General features: G+C 43.1%; 1 pseudogene; it reads right to left on the minus strand.

The window, feature by feature from the left end:
- Positions 1-7,074: 7,074 nt before the first annotated feature.
- LOC101423615 (cullin-2-like) lies at positions 7,075-14,988 on the minus strand (annotated as a pseudogene).
- Positions 14,989-15,731: the final 743 nt, after the last annotated feature.

Below are 15,731 nucleotides of genomic sequence, written 5' to 3' on the forward strand. Positions count from 1 at the left end.
AAATTTCAACATCACTAGATGGTAGGAAAATGCAGGTCAAAACTACAATGAGATGCCATTTCACAGCTTATAGAAAGGCTGTTACTTAAAAAACAGAAAACTACAAGAGCTGAAGAGAATGTGGAGAAGTAAGAACACTTTCACTATTGCTGGGAATGTTGAATGGTGTAGCCTCTGTGGAAGACAGTTTGGCAGTGCCTATATTTATCTATATTCAGTTCTATATTCAGGCAAAAGCTGAATATAGAACTGCCCTATGATTCAGCAATCCTTTTAATAGGAATATATTCAAAAGAACTGAAAGCAAGGCTGCAAACTGACATTTACACACCAATGGTCATAGCAGCATTACTGAAAATTGCTAAATCATTGAACCAGACCAACTCTCCATCAACCAATGAATGGATAAAAAAAATGTGGTATATACACACAACAGAATACTACTGTATTCCATTCAGCTGTAAGAAGAAATGAAATCAGAATGCATATGGCAAAATTGATGAACCATAAGGATATTATACTGAGTGAAATAAGCCAGACACAAAAGGACAAATACTGTATGGTTAGCTAATATGAACTAAATTTGATGAGTAAACTCACAGAGGTAAACTCTAGAGTATAGGTTACCAGGAGATAGAATGTGGGTTGAGAATGGGAGATCATGCTCAACATATGTAGACTTTTTAATAAAGTTTATTGTAAAAGTGTGGAAATGAATAGAGTTGATGGTAACATATTTTAGTAAGTATAAGTAACACTTCTGATGTATAAAGGTGAAAATGACTGAAAGGGGTAGTTTGTGAACATAAGTGTCAATTGAAAGGAAGCTAGAGAATAATCTAGGGAATGTTTAACAGTGATTTTGGTGGTGGATGAACATTGTGTTAATAATATAAAGATAAGAATGTTCTTCTTTTACAAAATGTTAAGAATATGGTGATACATGAGAAAATTATAACTAATGTAACTTATGAGTGATATTGTAATATTTTTGCAACAATGGCAAAGAAGATTTATCAATTCTAAGGGACAACAATAGGGGACATAATGGGGTATGGGAATTTTCCTTTTGGAGTGATGTAAACATTTTAAAATTGACTGAGGTAATGATAGCACAAATGGGAGCCACCGAGTGTACACTTTGAATGGATTGTACAAAACATGGGACTATATAACACAGGGAATTCTGTTGTGGAAAATGGACCATGGTTAACAGGACAAATTATAGAACATTCTTTCATGAACTATAACAAATATGTAATACTAATACAGGGTGTTCATAATCGGGTGGGTTTTTGGGAAAATACACCAAATGTAAGATATGGACTATAATTAGTTATATTTTGATAATGCTCTTTTATATTTTGTAACAACTATTTCACAACAATGCTAGGTGTTGGTGGTAGGGTGAGGTATGGGAGCCCTGAATGATGATATACATGTTTATTTTGTAAGTTTGCAACTTCGGCAAACACTGTCTGCTCTCTGTGTCCATTCATTTTGTGTTCTTTTTGTCTGCTTGCATTCTTGTCAGCACCACCCGGAATCTGTGTCTCTTTTTGTTGCATTATCTTGCTGTGTCAGCTCTCCTTGTGTGCAGCACCACTCCTGGGCAGGCAGCTTTTTTTTTTTGCATGGGCGGCTCTCCTTGAGGGGCGCACTTCTTGCACATGGGGCTCCCCTATGCGGGGGACTCCCCTGCGTGGCATGGCACTCCTTGGGTGCATCAGCACTGTGCGTGGGCCAGCTCACCACACTGGTCAGGAGGCCCTGGGTTTGAACCCTGGACCTCCCATATGGTAGACGGATGCTCTATCATTTGAGCCAAATCCGCTTCCCTAGGCCTGTTAACAAGTATAATTTTGGACCCTGCATTTTCATAGCCTTGTGAGGGAATAGGATTTATGGAATTGTTTGCAAAATTCTTCTTTTACAGTGTTTACAATTCAGACAACAATTTGCTACATATTTTCTTAAATTTTCATTTCTGGCCTGTTGTTGGCTGTGTGGTCTTAGAGGCTTGAGAAATTTTCTCATTTCTGCAGCAAGGTAGGCAGGAACAGTAACCAAAGTAGCTATCTTTTTCGACTCTTATTTCTCCTCCCATCAATTATCCTGACAAAGACCAAAACTACATCAGCCGTAGTTGTTCTGTGCTTTAAGCCTAAAGGAATAATCCTGAGTTCTGTTTGTCAGCCTCCTTTTTGGGTGCTCTACGTAGGTACTTTCATGCTGAACTCTCAGGTCAGTATTGTTATTCCATTTTGGACATAGGCTGGCTACATGATTTGTGGGGCCAGTGCAAAATTCAACTGCAGGGCCTTTTTTTCAAAATTAAGAATTTCCAGATGAAAACAGCTGAGCATTAAACCAAGCATGGGTCATAGTAAATGTGGGGCCCTGTGCAACTCTTAAGCTCACATACCCATGAAGCAGGCCCAGTAGACAAGGAAACTGATGTTGAAAGAAATTTAGTGATTTGCCTAAGGTTACACATTCCATGAAAGGCAAGGGAAATGTTGGAATCCCTTCTGCCTGACTCCAAAGCTGACATTTTATTCCACTAGACTTCTCTACTTTTCCTAGTGAGGAAAAAAAGTGGGCAAACTTCCACTATTTTGTTGTTCTCCAGCCTGATTTTTTTTCCAAATAGTATATATCTCATATTATTTGGATTCTCCTTTCTCTTCCAAGTCTGGTTATGTTTGTACCTAATTCCACATCTCTGTATGATTTTGGGTATCTCCCATGGTTTTGCAGAGCTGGCCTTTCTTCCTCCTATTTCTTTCTGCCTCCAGATGACTACGACTACAAAAAATTCAATGAACTACCCCCCAAACAAGGCTTTGTGAACGCAACCATTGAGTCGGGTTAGCGGAATAAATTATTTAGTACATGTAGCTCGTGGTAACATATGGTGCCTGGCACATGGCAAACACTCAGCTAATGCTAGCTAGCTAGTAGTAGTAGTAGTAGTAGTAGTAGCAGTAGTAAATATTTGGGGTCACATCACAGCACAGTAGACTTTCACCATATCTGTAGCTGTGCCCTCTGTACTTTTAACTATGCTCCCTCACTCCCCAGCTTAATAGATACATCTTCTTCTGGACTGGTGCAGAGTAGGCCCTTCTCATTTCACCTTTGCACACATCAAGTTATTTTTCCCAAGAAAATGTATTTTCCTTGCTAAGGAGATTTCTGTTAAATAAAATGTTATCCATTTTATTACCTATGACAGGACTCCCCTGTACATAAAAGATCAATGGCAAAAATTTTCTACCATATGCAGACATTGTTTCTTCCCTTAAAACTTTTCCCAGAGCATCTCTTTTCTATAGAGCTAGAACTACCAGCATTTATAAAAGCTAAGTCACCAAATTTCAAGAATTTTAATTGGTAATTAAATGTTCTGCACATTTACAAAGACAGCACTATTGTACTGGCCATCCTCAATAAAGCATAAATTTTGGATTCTCTTTTTCATTGAATGTGGTAAATGCATGCAATTTCTTCCACAGTTTCACATTTGGTTTGCCTCTTGAACATATGTTCAAAGAGAGAGGTAGCAATAGCCACAGTAGCAATAGCATTCAAATTTAACACATGTTTGTTGTTGACAATTTGTAAAAGCACAAAGTAAAACAACATTTACCTTATTAAAATAATATCACTGTTTACATTATCGAGTATGGCATTCCAGTATCTTTTTATCGTATGCATATCTGTGTCATGGAAAGAGGATGCTTCATAAACCTGGCAAATTCTCTTTAGAAAGGATCTGTCTAATCAGACTCCTGGTAGATCTATATGAGAACTCTATTTTCTTGTATCATCCATATACTTGTTGGTTTTTAGTGTGTTTTTTCTGTAGTTTCTTAAATATTTTATCCAGATCCTAAATATATATGCAGATATATTTTTCCTACAGTTGAACAGTTAGTTTAATAACTTATTCTTTACAAATCCATATTTGTTTCTCAAAATTCAATTAGTTTATCAGAGTATCAGCATTGCTAATAATAGTTTATGTGGCCATGCTTGATAGTAGCATGAAATTGCAGAAGATTCATTAAAATGTTGATATGCTTTTAATAGCATCCCATTTCCACTTGCTTTTTCTAAATCAGCAGAATGGCTTCCTTTATGGCCCTGGAAAAATGCTCTGAATATGTGACTTAACAGTGACTCAGGCATTTCAGTCCAGCTCAGATGGAATTCATTCCTTGATGGATAAAAACAAAAGAAAAAGCTTTTCTTTGGCTAAACAACACAATCCTCTCCATTATTCCAATCTCTGAAGATTGCTTGAAAAGTGCAGCATGTTTGGAATTGCTTTCTTAAGAATTAAGCATGGACAAACAAGCCCACACTGTTCTAAAAAAAATCCTGATTGTATGCAGCCGGCCAGGAAGCAAAGGCAGAGGAGGCCAAGGAAAAGGTTGGAGAGTATGAGAGGAGAGGAATCCAGGGGTCTCCTACGGACAGGTCCTGACTGCAGAAGCCCTTTCAGGACACAGAAATAATTCTATTTGCCAGCAAATTATCTTACATAAGACCTTTCCTTGCTTTTTCTTGGTACATTCTTTCCTTTATTTCCCTGTGTCTATAGCTTTTCTACACAAACATGCTCCGTAGCCCTATCATTAGAACAATTTGTATACTATAAATACAACCAATATTGAAACTATTTACACTCTCTAATGTGATATTTTTCAATTACTAATAACTAATATTAGTATGATTTAAGAAACAGTTACTGAGTACTTGTGTGCCAGAAAAGGTACTAAGTATTTCATATTAATTACCTCATAATCCTGACCATGACCCTATAAAGTGGTTAATCTTATTTCCTCATTTTACTGGTGAGGAGTCTGAGACTAAAAGAGGTTTTTTCCTCAAGACCATATACCAAGTAATTGGAAGAGTTGTAAACCAAATTACAATTATTATTTTACTTTATTAAATGTTTGCTAAATTGAATAAAATGTAAGTTGTGTGATCATGAATCACACAGATAAGCATAACTATTGCTTTCTGGGCAAGAGTCAACTCTATTCAGTTCAACAAACATTTAGTGAGTGCTTCCTTCTACTTCCAGGCCTGAGCTATAAGCAGGGAACACGGGGATCAAAAAAGTCTGCACCTCGAGACTCTATTAACAAGAGGGAGGAATGTCTCCTCAGTGATCTGTTAAACTTCCTTTAAACCAGCAAATTTATATTCAATAGCTACAATATATGAGGTATTGCACTAACACTGTGAGGAACACAAGCATTTAAGAAGCATCTAGCAGAGTGAGAGCAAAACTGCCTAATATAAATACATGGAAGTACAGGGTCCCATGGGGGCTAAACACAGGGAGAAAGGCGACTTCTTTCCTGAAGATTCAGCCCGTGCGTAGCTGTACTTCTAAAGTGAATCACCAGAAATGCAAGGGAAATGAAACTAATATATATCTTTCCTTTTATCAAAGCCATATCTCATGGGAGATTTGATTATAGTGTATTAATCTAGTCAAGACTCTTTTTGAAAGACAAATGGCCTATGGGCTAATGGTGGGGCAATGTATTAAGAGAAAACTAGGTTAAGAGCAGTTTCTCCTTCCCTTCTCTTTGTGTCTTTTTAAAAAATCCTAGGTCTACAGCTTTCTGTTACCTTGGGTGAGCCACTATAAAACAATAATTCTAACAGTGGTGGACCTTACAGAATTTGGGGAATGATTGAATGACCTAATGCATATCATTTTCATTCAAACACAGAGAGTGCTGGATACTTGTCACCTATTATCATTACAGGGTTGCTGTGAAGATTAAACAAAATAATTTTTGAAGTGTTTAACACAGTGCCTAATATAGAGTGCTGCTAAATACTTATGGATAGTAATTTTAAATTTCATGAATAGCTTCAGCTTATAATTTTATGCAAGTTAGAATTCATTCCTGACCAATTAAGACTAGCTACCACAATTTTTACAAATATTTTCTATTACCAATGTTATATCCCAAACACAGTCCACAGTTGGGTGATAAAACCAAGTGCAGCAATTCTGATGTCATGATATCTGTGCCTCACAGTCTAATCTGTAAATATCTCTAGGTCATCCACCTTCCGCAGGGGCCTGACTTCTCTTTTCCTACTCCCAGAATTCAGCATATTAGTCAATGAATACATTTGTATTAAGCATTTCCTGACTACTAAATGCCATGGCTTTCTGCTTCAAGGAGCTTAAGGCCTCACAAGAAAGGGCTTAAATAATTTCTAACAATATGCTGAGTAAGAGAAGTAGGAGGTGCTGGGAAGGAATACCGTGAGACCTAGCCTCATCTGCAGAGTCTGCAAAAACATACCTGCGAATGTGAAGCCAAACTCGAGACTGAAGGAGAGCCAGGTGGGAGTGCTGCCGAAGAGGGAACAGCGGACCATGCAACCCCGAGGAGAATGCCCAGCACGAACATCTTTTTCATCAAGGAACAGCTTCTCTCCAGACGTCTTACACTCCTGGAGAAAAGTCTCTAGGATCACACTTTGTTGCAGATGTTGCCTTTAGTTTCAAAATTCTGTCCCAGAGACAACTTATGAAATGCCATTTTTACTTACCTTCTTCTTTTCCACTTTGCTCTGTTGTTTTGTTTTTTTTTATTTGACAAGCAGCAATATCATGTTTGTCATTTTAATGTAGATACAATTATCAGGTTATCTGTCATATTACAATATTTAGGTTTTTAAAAATTTTTATGTCCTTTAAGATACATGAAAAAACAACAGAACAAAACATCAACTGCAAACGTGAGGGGGATAAAAATCATGGTACTCAACCAAATTTCCACATTTCAGCAATACTTCACTCATTCTTTTAATAAAGTTTTAAGAAATGTCATAATGACATGAGCTTGAAATTAACTAGAGGCATTTTCTCGATGCTCATGAAGTGGCACTAGTGATGTTGTAAACAGCAGAAAAACAGGGGCTGCCCAATAACCAAGTTATGGAGGCACAGGCCTGCTTTGCCCACAGGAACACACCAAATGGTGATGGCAATGATCATCTTACACCCACACTTGGAGGACAACAACATCACGCTATGTAACTGTATTTATCTGCTGACACTTGGCTGTGTTTGACATACTGTTGGTCTGTCAGAACTTCAATACACTTCTTTATCATGCTGATACTCTGGTTAAACCTAGCCCTTGACTGGCTAATCACCTCTTGAATAAGGGCATTATGCCGAAGCACTTTTCGTGCTTTCATAATATGAACTATAGCTGCTTGGAGGTACATTTTCCGATCCTCATCTACAGCACTTCTGGTCTGCTTCATTTCCTGAGCCATGTCTTTCTGCATTGATGCTGTAATTTTAAATTTTCTTTTACTGCTGAAATTCATACTTAATGAAAATGAAGATTCTGCATCCATGTCTTCCTTTTCTGAATCATGGTTAATCATTTTCACATCAAGTAATGATTTGATTGTTTTTGCCAGTTCCTTTTCATTCATCTGGGTGCTGTCTTGAAGTTCTTTATAGCTGACAGTTTCACTGTTGTTAAAGGCAAGAAGAATAGCCATTTGGTATGTCGTGACCATGGCTACATATGGTTTGCTCAAATAGTCCATTATTACTTCATCTGTACAAAGATAATGTAACATGTGAGTTTCCTTCCACTGAAATGCTGGCTATAAAATAACTCGAACATCTGTACACTTTTTTCCAATTCCTGGGGAATTGCAAACTTAGATGAAGAAGCCTGAGTACGAGGCCCAGCCTGTAGAACATATATTTGAAAACTAATTCCCAAATCTATTACTGTGTCTTGATTTCTGATAAAATTGTTGAACTTATTGTTGAGATCAGCACTGACACTCATATCTGTATATATCTGATGTAGTTTGCTGGTAAACTCATAACCACAAGTTTGCTTTAATTTATTGATCATGGCTTCTTCAGAATCCATAGACATAGATAGTCCATGAATTAAACATTTTGCCAGCATTCTTGCATAGAATTTTTGGAAAACGTCCTTATCATCAATATATTTGAAAACAGTAATGAAGCTTGTAAGTTTGTCTTCCACTTCATTCTCAGTCTTCTCTTTGGCTGATTTCTTTAGTAAGTTGCCACAGTACTTAGCAAGCAGTTCAGGTGCTTTGCAAACAGACTTGGGTTCTCTATAATTTACTACTGACATAAGGGCCTTATCCAATGCACTCATAAAGTGTTGATCACCATTCAAAACAGTGTTGATAAGTTGAACAAATTTACTATGGACTTCCAAAACTGACTCCACAAATAGTGTTGGCATATTTTCCTGAGTAAGATTACTGGTTGCTCTAAGGCCCTCATCATGGATATGATTATGCAGCTCCTGAATCATATGAGGTAAACCAGTGGACACAGCACAAAGTAATACATACATATTTGCCATGTCATTTTTTTTCTTGTCGAATGATATTATGACATTCTGCATGCAGGAACTGTAAGTGGTCTGCTACCATTCTTTGTTGACATTCATGAATCACTTTAGTATATGAACTTGGATTTAAGTATTTTCGACATTGAATTTCTTCATCTTTTAACCTACCTAGACCTTTTCCATATACTGTGAGCAGTTTGATTCTTGTAATAAATTTGAGACTTCTTGTTTGTAATACTCTCCTGTTTCTGTTAGAAAGGGAGACTCAAAGATTTCCTGATAAAACTTTAAGGGAAATTTTTTCTTATACTGTTCAACATGAACACTATAAGGAGTTAATAACCCCATGGATTACTTTCTGGTTTGGGTCTTCACCACGATCATTTTTTATTTTTTGGAGCAACATTTGAATAAGGATGGTCTGGAGTGGTTCAGCCATCAATTTCCTTCACATATCCAATGCTAGCCCTCCTATTTCCATAAGTGGTTCTTTCATATCTATACCACCATAGCCATACTGAAGGTCAGCTTCTGTCAATTTATTCTTTTTAATATACTGTGTGTTGAGATACCTACATGAGCAGTCCATATAGTCTGCACCTTTGCTATATTCTTCACAATACCTATGATACATAACAAGTACTTGTTCCTCAGCCTCCAGAACTTTCTTGTGCAAATGCCATACATGATTTTCTGTTGAAGCCTCTGAGGGGCTTCGTGGGGGACCCCAAAGTCTCTGTGGGGCTTCCTAGGGGCCGCGGGCTTAGGTGAGGACGACGCGGCTGGGCTGGAGGAAACTCAGACCACGGAGACGAGGCTAGTGGCGCAAGTCCGCTTTATTGTGGAAGGGGACACAGCTTTATAGGGTTAGGGACTGCGTGGAGGGATTTGATAGGTGTGGGCGGGTACTGCTTCCTGATAGGTGATTGTAAGCGGTTGCTAGGCAGAGGGCTGGCTGAGAGGTTTGGAATAGGGGAGGGGAAAGGGGGAGTGAGAGCTGGCCGGATGTTGGGCTAGGCGGGAGATAGAAAGGGGGAGGGCAGCGCCGGCCAGCCGCTAGCAGCAAAGGCCTAGTCAGGCGTAGTCACCTTATCTAGGCCCAGTGGGCAGAGGCGGTATCACTTCTTGCCGCACTGTTTGCTACTGTGGCGAGCCGGGCGCCCTTCCTCCCACATCTCCCCCTTTGTTTTTAATATGGCAGGGCTCTCAACGCTGGGGGGGGGGGCGATGGGCTTGGGGTTTTTGGGGCCTTCGTGGCAGGCGTGGCGGCTGTTTGCATCGGCAGGGGTTGGCGGCGCTATCGGCTGATAGCGGGTCAGAGCTCTCCGTGTGGGGGCTTGGAGAGGAATGTGGCAGGGGGGTGTTTTTTGGGCTTCCGTGGCTGACGAGGTTGTTGGCTGTGCTGACCGGGTCTCGGCTCGGCGGTGTCGGTTGCGGGAAGCCGCTGGTACCGGACCTGCGGGGCTAGACTGGTGACAGAGTTAATCTGGACTTTGACGAGCCGGCTAATCCGTTTGATGATCCAGGGTCCTAGGGCTAATAGGAGGATAAGGGTGAGGAGCAGGCCTAGAAAGGGGAAAAGGTAAGAAAGGATTCCATTGGGCAGCCCCCAAGAGAAAGACCATCTGGCTTCACGTTCCTGCTTTCTCTTGCGGAGGCCCTCCCTAACTTGTGCGAGGTTATCTCGAATGAGGCCAGAGTGGTTAGCATAGAAGCAGCATTCTTCTCCTAACACTGCGCAGAGCCCCCCTTCTTTTAGGAGGAGGAGGTCTAGGCCCCTGTGGTTTTGGAGAACGACCTCGGACAGGGAGTTGAGAGATGTTTCAAGGTGGGCCATGGAAGTTTCAAGGCGGGCGATGTCTGCATCGACAGCTTGCCTAAGGGTTGAAAAGGAATTATCTTGGAGGCTGAGAGCTGCAGCTCCAGTGGCTGCGCCGGCAAGACCTAGAAGGGTGGCAATTGTGATGGCGGTGAAGACTTCCCATTTCTGCTCGTGCTGTGGGGAGCTGAAGTGCTGCCAGGAGTCAAAGAATTGGTTATCAGTATGAAAGAGAACGCGGGGGGCAATGAGTATGAGCACCCAGGTGTCGCTGGTGGAGTTAAGGGTTTGAACATTGAGACATGGAGTGAGGCCGGAGGAAGAACATAGCCATTTGGTATTATTAGGGGGAATTAGGAACTTAGCGGCTGCATTAGGGGTGTGAGTTAGGTAGCAGAGAGACTGCATGGAGGGGAGAACTTTGCCGCCGATTTTTATTATATAGAGTCCAGTCTGTGAAACTGATTGGAGGGTGAATCCTCTTTTTGTTTGGTTCCAATTGCAAGAGGTACCGGTGGAGTCTGGGGAGGCGCGATAGGCGCCGTTGGTAGCTATGGCTTCATAGAAAGGAGCTGCGATGGAGAAGCAGAGCCAGCAACGTTGTGTAAGGTTGGGCTGGGATAAGTTTAAGGAGATAAATGATGCGTTGAGGAGGGCTACAAGAGGGTTGGGGGGTGGCAGGGTTTGGCGGTGGGGAGGATACATAGCGATGGAAGGATTTAGGGTGGTAGCGGGAGAAGGAGAAACAGAGGGAGGAGGGGGAGGCCGTGTGTGGGGAGGATTGAGAACTTGATTTGGGCCCACGGCGGCGGATTGTGCGGATTGAATTTTTCTTTATAATGAAAAAGGCACCGTAATCATAGCTGCTCATATAAAGTCGGGCTCCCCAGGTGCGGCCCTGTAGCCAGCCTGCATTTTCAGGGTTTTTGACAGTGAGCATGATGCTGCCCCAGTAGGGCTTAATGTTGCTCCTGTGACTTTTATCCTTAAAAGAAAGGGAGAGGTAGGGGTCCCTATTGGGAGCTCCCAACCACCCGTGGGCCATGGTTTCGCACCCCCAGGAGGGGCAGTAATAGTGCACTGGGTCATGGAAGCCTCTGGCTGTGGAAGGGCAGATATAGAAGCCTGAGACTTCATGATTATAGGGGCCGTTAAGGCTTGTAACTGAACTGTACCAGCACCGATGAGTGTTGTGTGTAATGTCTCGAAGGGAACCACCACTGGCGAAAGGAAGATTGGCGAGATTACATATGTACACTGTGAAGGAGAGAGCACCCGCAGTAATGTTATTAGCAAGGAGCTTTTCCTGCTGCTAAAGAGAGAGTGTCCAGTTAAAGGGCTGATGGCTTATACTAGCCTGGTTCGTAGTGGAGGGGAGCAGAGCTAACATGAAAAGCAGGAGAGAGCGTAGATTTTTAGGTTTTTTGTTTGAAGCTAAGGCGCGGACAGCAAGCTGTACTAGCTGTCCAAGGAGGAGGGTGTCATGAGCTGGGTCTGCGGCCATATTTAGCCTCTCCATCTGATGGGCGAGTGCTCTCATCATCCGTCATTGGAACCTGCTACTGGCCGGTGGAGGGTTTGACGTTTCTCCTGGGGATCCAGAGCAGCTGGGAGGCATTTTCTGGAAAGACACAAGCAAACCCTCTGCCTTGGGTGAGAAGGGGACTGGGTCCCTGCCAATTGTTTGTTTCTGGGTCCTTCCAAAACACCATCGGGGCAACTGTTGGTGCGTAGGAGGGGCCCCAATGCTTATGGAGGGGGGAAAAACCATTCTTGTCAAAAGAGAGGAGGTTCATGTGAATGAGACAAGCTGTTATGATGTCGCTCGGCTGATTTTTAGGGTGCAATTCCCTCTCCTTTTGTATTAGAACTTTTAGGTGACGATGCTGGCGTTTAACTACGGCTTGGCCTTGAGGGTTATATGGGATGCCGAAGTGGTGAGTAATGTTGTAGAGCTGGAGAAATGCAGCGAATGAGGAGCTGCGATACTTAGGCCTATTATCGGTTTTAACATCCCAAGGAACCTCCATGAATAAGATGGCTTGCCGCAATGCTTTAATGCAATGCTTGGCTGTTTCCCCCGGTAAGGGGACAGCGTAGCAAAGTTGAGAAAAGTTGTCGACTGTGACAAGGACATACTTGAGGCGCCCAAATGACGGCACATGGGTGACGTCTATTTGCCATCGGGAGTTCGGCTTGAGGCCGCGGGGGTTGATCCCTTGTGGCTGCAACGGTCCAAGCGGCAAGAAGGGGGCGCATGTTTTACAGGCGCGCACTAAATGCTTGCAAGTTTCCTTGGGGAGGCCCGGCAAAAGACGTTGAAGTGAGGCCGCTGAAAAGTGGAGCTTAGAATGGAGAAGTTTGGCTTGATTGACCAAGTCTCCGACAGTGGCTATTGTATGGGTGGAGATGGCTTGGTCGGCAGCAGAGTTACCCGCGGCTAGAGGCCCGGGCAGCCTTGAATGGCTGCGAATATGAGAAATGTACCATGGCTGTGTGCGGAGCTCGAGCTCTCGCTGCAAGGCACGGAGTGCTTGATCAATGGGCCTGTCACGTGGAAAGAAAACAGCGTCGGCAATAACTGAACAAACTTGCAGGGCGTACTGACTATCAGTGAAGATGTTGACGGGCTCATTGCCGTGGTGTTGGAAGGCAGTGAGGATGGGCAATAGCTTGCCCACCTGAACCGATCCGGGATGGGTTTGGCAGTAAACGGTTGGCAAGTCACAGCTAGGAGAGTAGGCAATATAAGCAAACTTGGTTTTAGAGGCATCTGTGAAGACAGTAGTGGAGTTGGGGAGAGGCTTGGAGCTAGGGAAAGGGTGTTATTGTGGGGAGAGGGGGAGCCTTGTGAGGCCCTGGAGCAACTTGTGTGTGGGGGGGTAATGGCAGTCAAAGGTCCCGTGGAAGATTTCTAGAAGAATTTGAGCATGGGGGTTTTCGGAGACATTGACATTGAACGAACAGATAGACAAACACAGAACAATCACAACACAGTAACAGAAACATACAGTTTACAATTAACTCATAATTCTTACTTTCTTGGTATAGCTGCTTTTAAGTTCTTATTAAGATTTCTTCTGGAATCCATGTTGCCTGTAATATGCAAGCTTGTGCTTGGAAACATTTTTATTAGTTATCAGCGATCAGTTAAAATAACTTGAGCAGCAGTTAGGCAGACCATTAGCACACATTTTTGGATAATTACTGTAAGACTATACTGAGACTTGAAGTTCTGGAGATAATTATTGATTTAAAACTGAAAATTCCTTTCAGACCTTGATAAAATTTTGCACTCATTTTATTATCTTGGTTAAATAAGTCCAATTAGAATTAGCATGGAAATAAAAGAAAATACAAATGTTGCCACTTTTTCTCTCATACCAGCGGATTGACTATTATTAGCCTTCACTAGCCCAGAGCTACATTGTCATGTAGATAGTAGGGAGCCTGAGGAGTTGTGAAAAGGGTGGGCGGGCGTTTGCTGGAACAGAGTTGATTGCCTTATAAGCTTGTGTGGATTTTGGGGCTTGTGGCTGGCCTTGTTGATAGGCGGGGCCAATTTCAGATAGGTATCAGGGTCTGAGAGATTGGCAGTGGAAAGCCAGGGGTTGAAAGGGACTAGTAAGTCCCAATAAACTTGCAGCTATTTGGCGGAAACCTTGCAGTGGTGGCAGGCCAGTAGGCCAGCAAGTGCCCGGGGCCTGGCGGCTGGAGAAGGAGGCTCCCATAGCGAGGGAACAGAGGAGTATTTTGCCCTTCAGGTAAAGAGAGGAACGACGAGAAGGGCGGCGAGAGCGAAACCAAGAAAGAGAATGAGCAGGGCTAGAAAGGCTTGTTGGTGAAAAGCCCAGTCTGGAGGGGCGGTTTGGGCCAGGCAGACGGCAGAAAAAAGAGTCATAAACACGAGAACAAGAATAGGGAAGTAGCGCAGAGGCGGCAGCAAGGTAGGCGACGGTGAGGAGGGGAGGACAGGCATGGGGGGGGGCGCCAAGTTATGGAGCAAGGCGGTAATGGTCCTTACCCGCTCACGGGCAGCGGTCGCTGGTGATCAGGCAGCGGGTGCTCGAGCCCCACGGTTGGGCCCCAAATGTTGAAGCCCTGGGGGGCTTCGTGGGGGACCCCGAAGCCTCTGTGGGGCTTCCTAGGGGCCGTGGGCTTGGGCGAGGACGACGCAGCTGAGCTGGAGGAAACTCAGACCACGGAGACAAGGCTGGTGGCGCAAGTCCACTTTATTGCAGAAGGGGACACAGCTTTATAGGGTTAGGGACTGCGTGGAGGGATTTGATAGGTGCGGGCGGGTACTGCTTCCTGATAGGTGATTGTAAGCGGTTGCTAGGCAGAGGGCTGGCTGAGAGGTTTGGAATAGGGGAGGGGAAAGGGGGAGTGAGAGCTGGCCGGATGTTGGGCTAGGCGGGAGATAGAAAGGGGGAGGGCAGCGCCGGCCAGCCGCTAGCAGCAAAGGCCTAGTCACCTTATCTAGGCCCAGTGGGCAGAGGCGGTATCACTTCTTGCCGCACTGTTTGCTACTGTGGCGAGCCGGGCGCCATTCCTCCCACAATTTTCCAAAAAAATTTAGTTTCTGCATAAAGTCTTTCTTCAAGGGGTACAGGATAGGCCACACATAAAGCATAGATATGAAAAGCAATCATTCCATGTTGCTCTTTCAACATATTCCAACATGACAACAGCTTTGATTGCCATTAAAAGTTTGTTCCATGTTTCATTGAAATCTACTACTCTTGGTTTCAAAGACATTGTGCAAGTTTAGTGTTGAAATTGTTTCTATTCTGAAAAGAACTCAAGAAGAGTCCAAGGAACAGACTCCAAAGAGGAGAAAGAATAGGATCAAAGAAGTTAAATATCCAAGATGGTTGGCCCTCAGTTTGCTCTGTGTTTTAGTTTGCTAAGGCTTCTGATGCAAAAATACCAGAAATGTGTTGGCTTTCAGAATGAGGATTTATTAGGGCAAAAGTTTACAGTTCCAAAGCTGTGAAAATGTCTAAATCAAGGCATTATGAGAAATGCTTTCTCACCAAAGGTTGACTGCTGGTTGGATCCTGGGCTTAAGTGATGTGGCGAAGCAAAATGCAGGCTCTTCATCAGGGTGTCTGCCTTCTCCTCCAGGCCACTTTCTCTTCAAGCTCAGCTGTGGGTGATTAAGCACATGGCAGGGCTTGTCCCTTCAGCTTGAGCTGCTCTGTGGGTTTTGCCTCTCAGGGGCTATTTCCTTGCCTCTGTGCTTTGCTGATTCTACCCTCTAGCTTCCCTTTCAGCCTCTCAGGGTTTCTCTGGTCTTTAGCTCAGCTTTAGCTAGTCCTGGAAAGCCAAACCAGGACATTCTGCATTGAATTTTTGTTGTTTTTTTTTGGTGTTTTTTTTTTTTACAGATTTATTTTTTATTTATTTCTCTCTCCTTCCTGCCCCCCACCCCCACCCTAACCCCCATTGTCTACTCTCTTGTGTCCATTTGCTGTGTGTTCTTCTGTGTCTGCTTGCAT

The sequence above is a fragment of the Dasypus novemcinctus genome, chromosome 14 (assembly GCF_030445035.2).
Source record: "Dasypus novemcinctus isolate mDasNov1 chromosome 14, mDasNov1.1.hap2, whole genome shotgun sequence".
NCBI classification, from domain to species: Eukaryota; Metazoa; Chordata; class Mammalia; order Cingulata; family Dasypodidae; genus Dasypus; species Dasypus novemcinctus.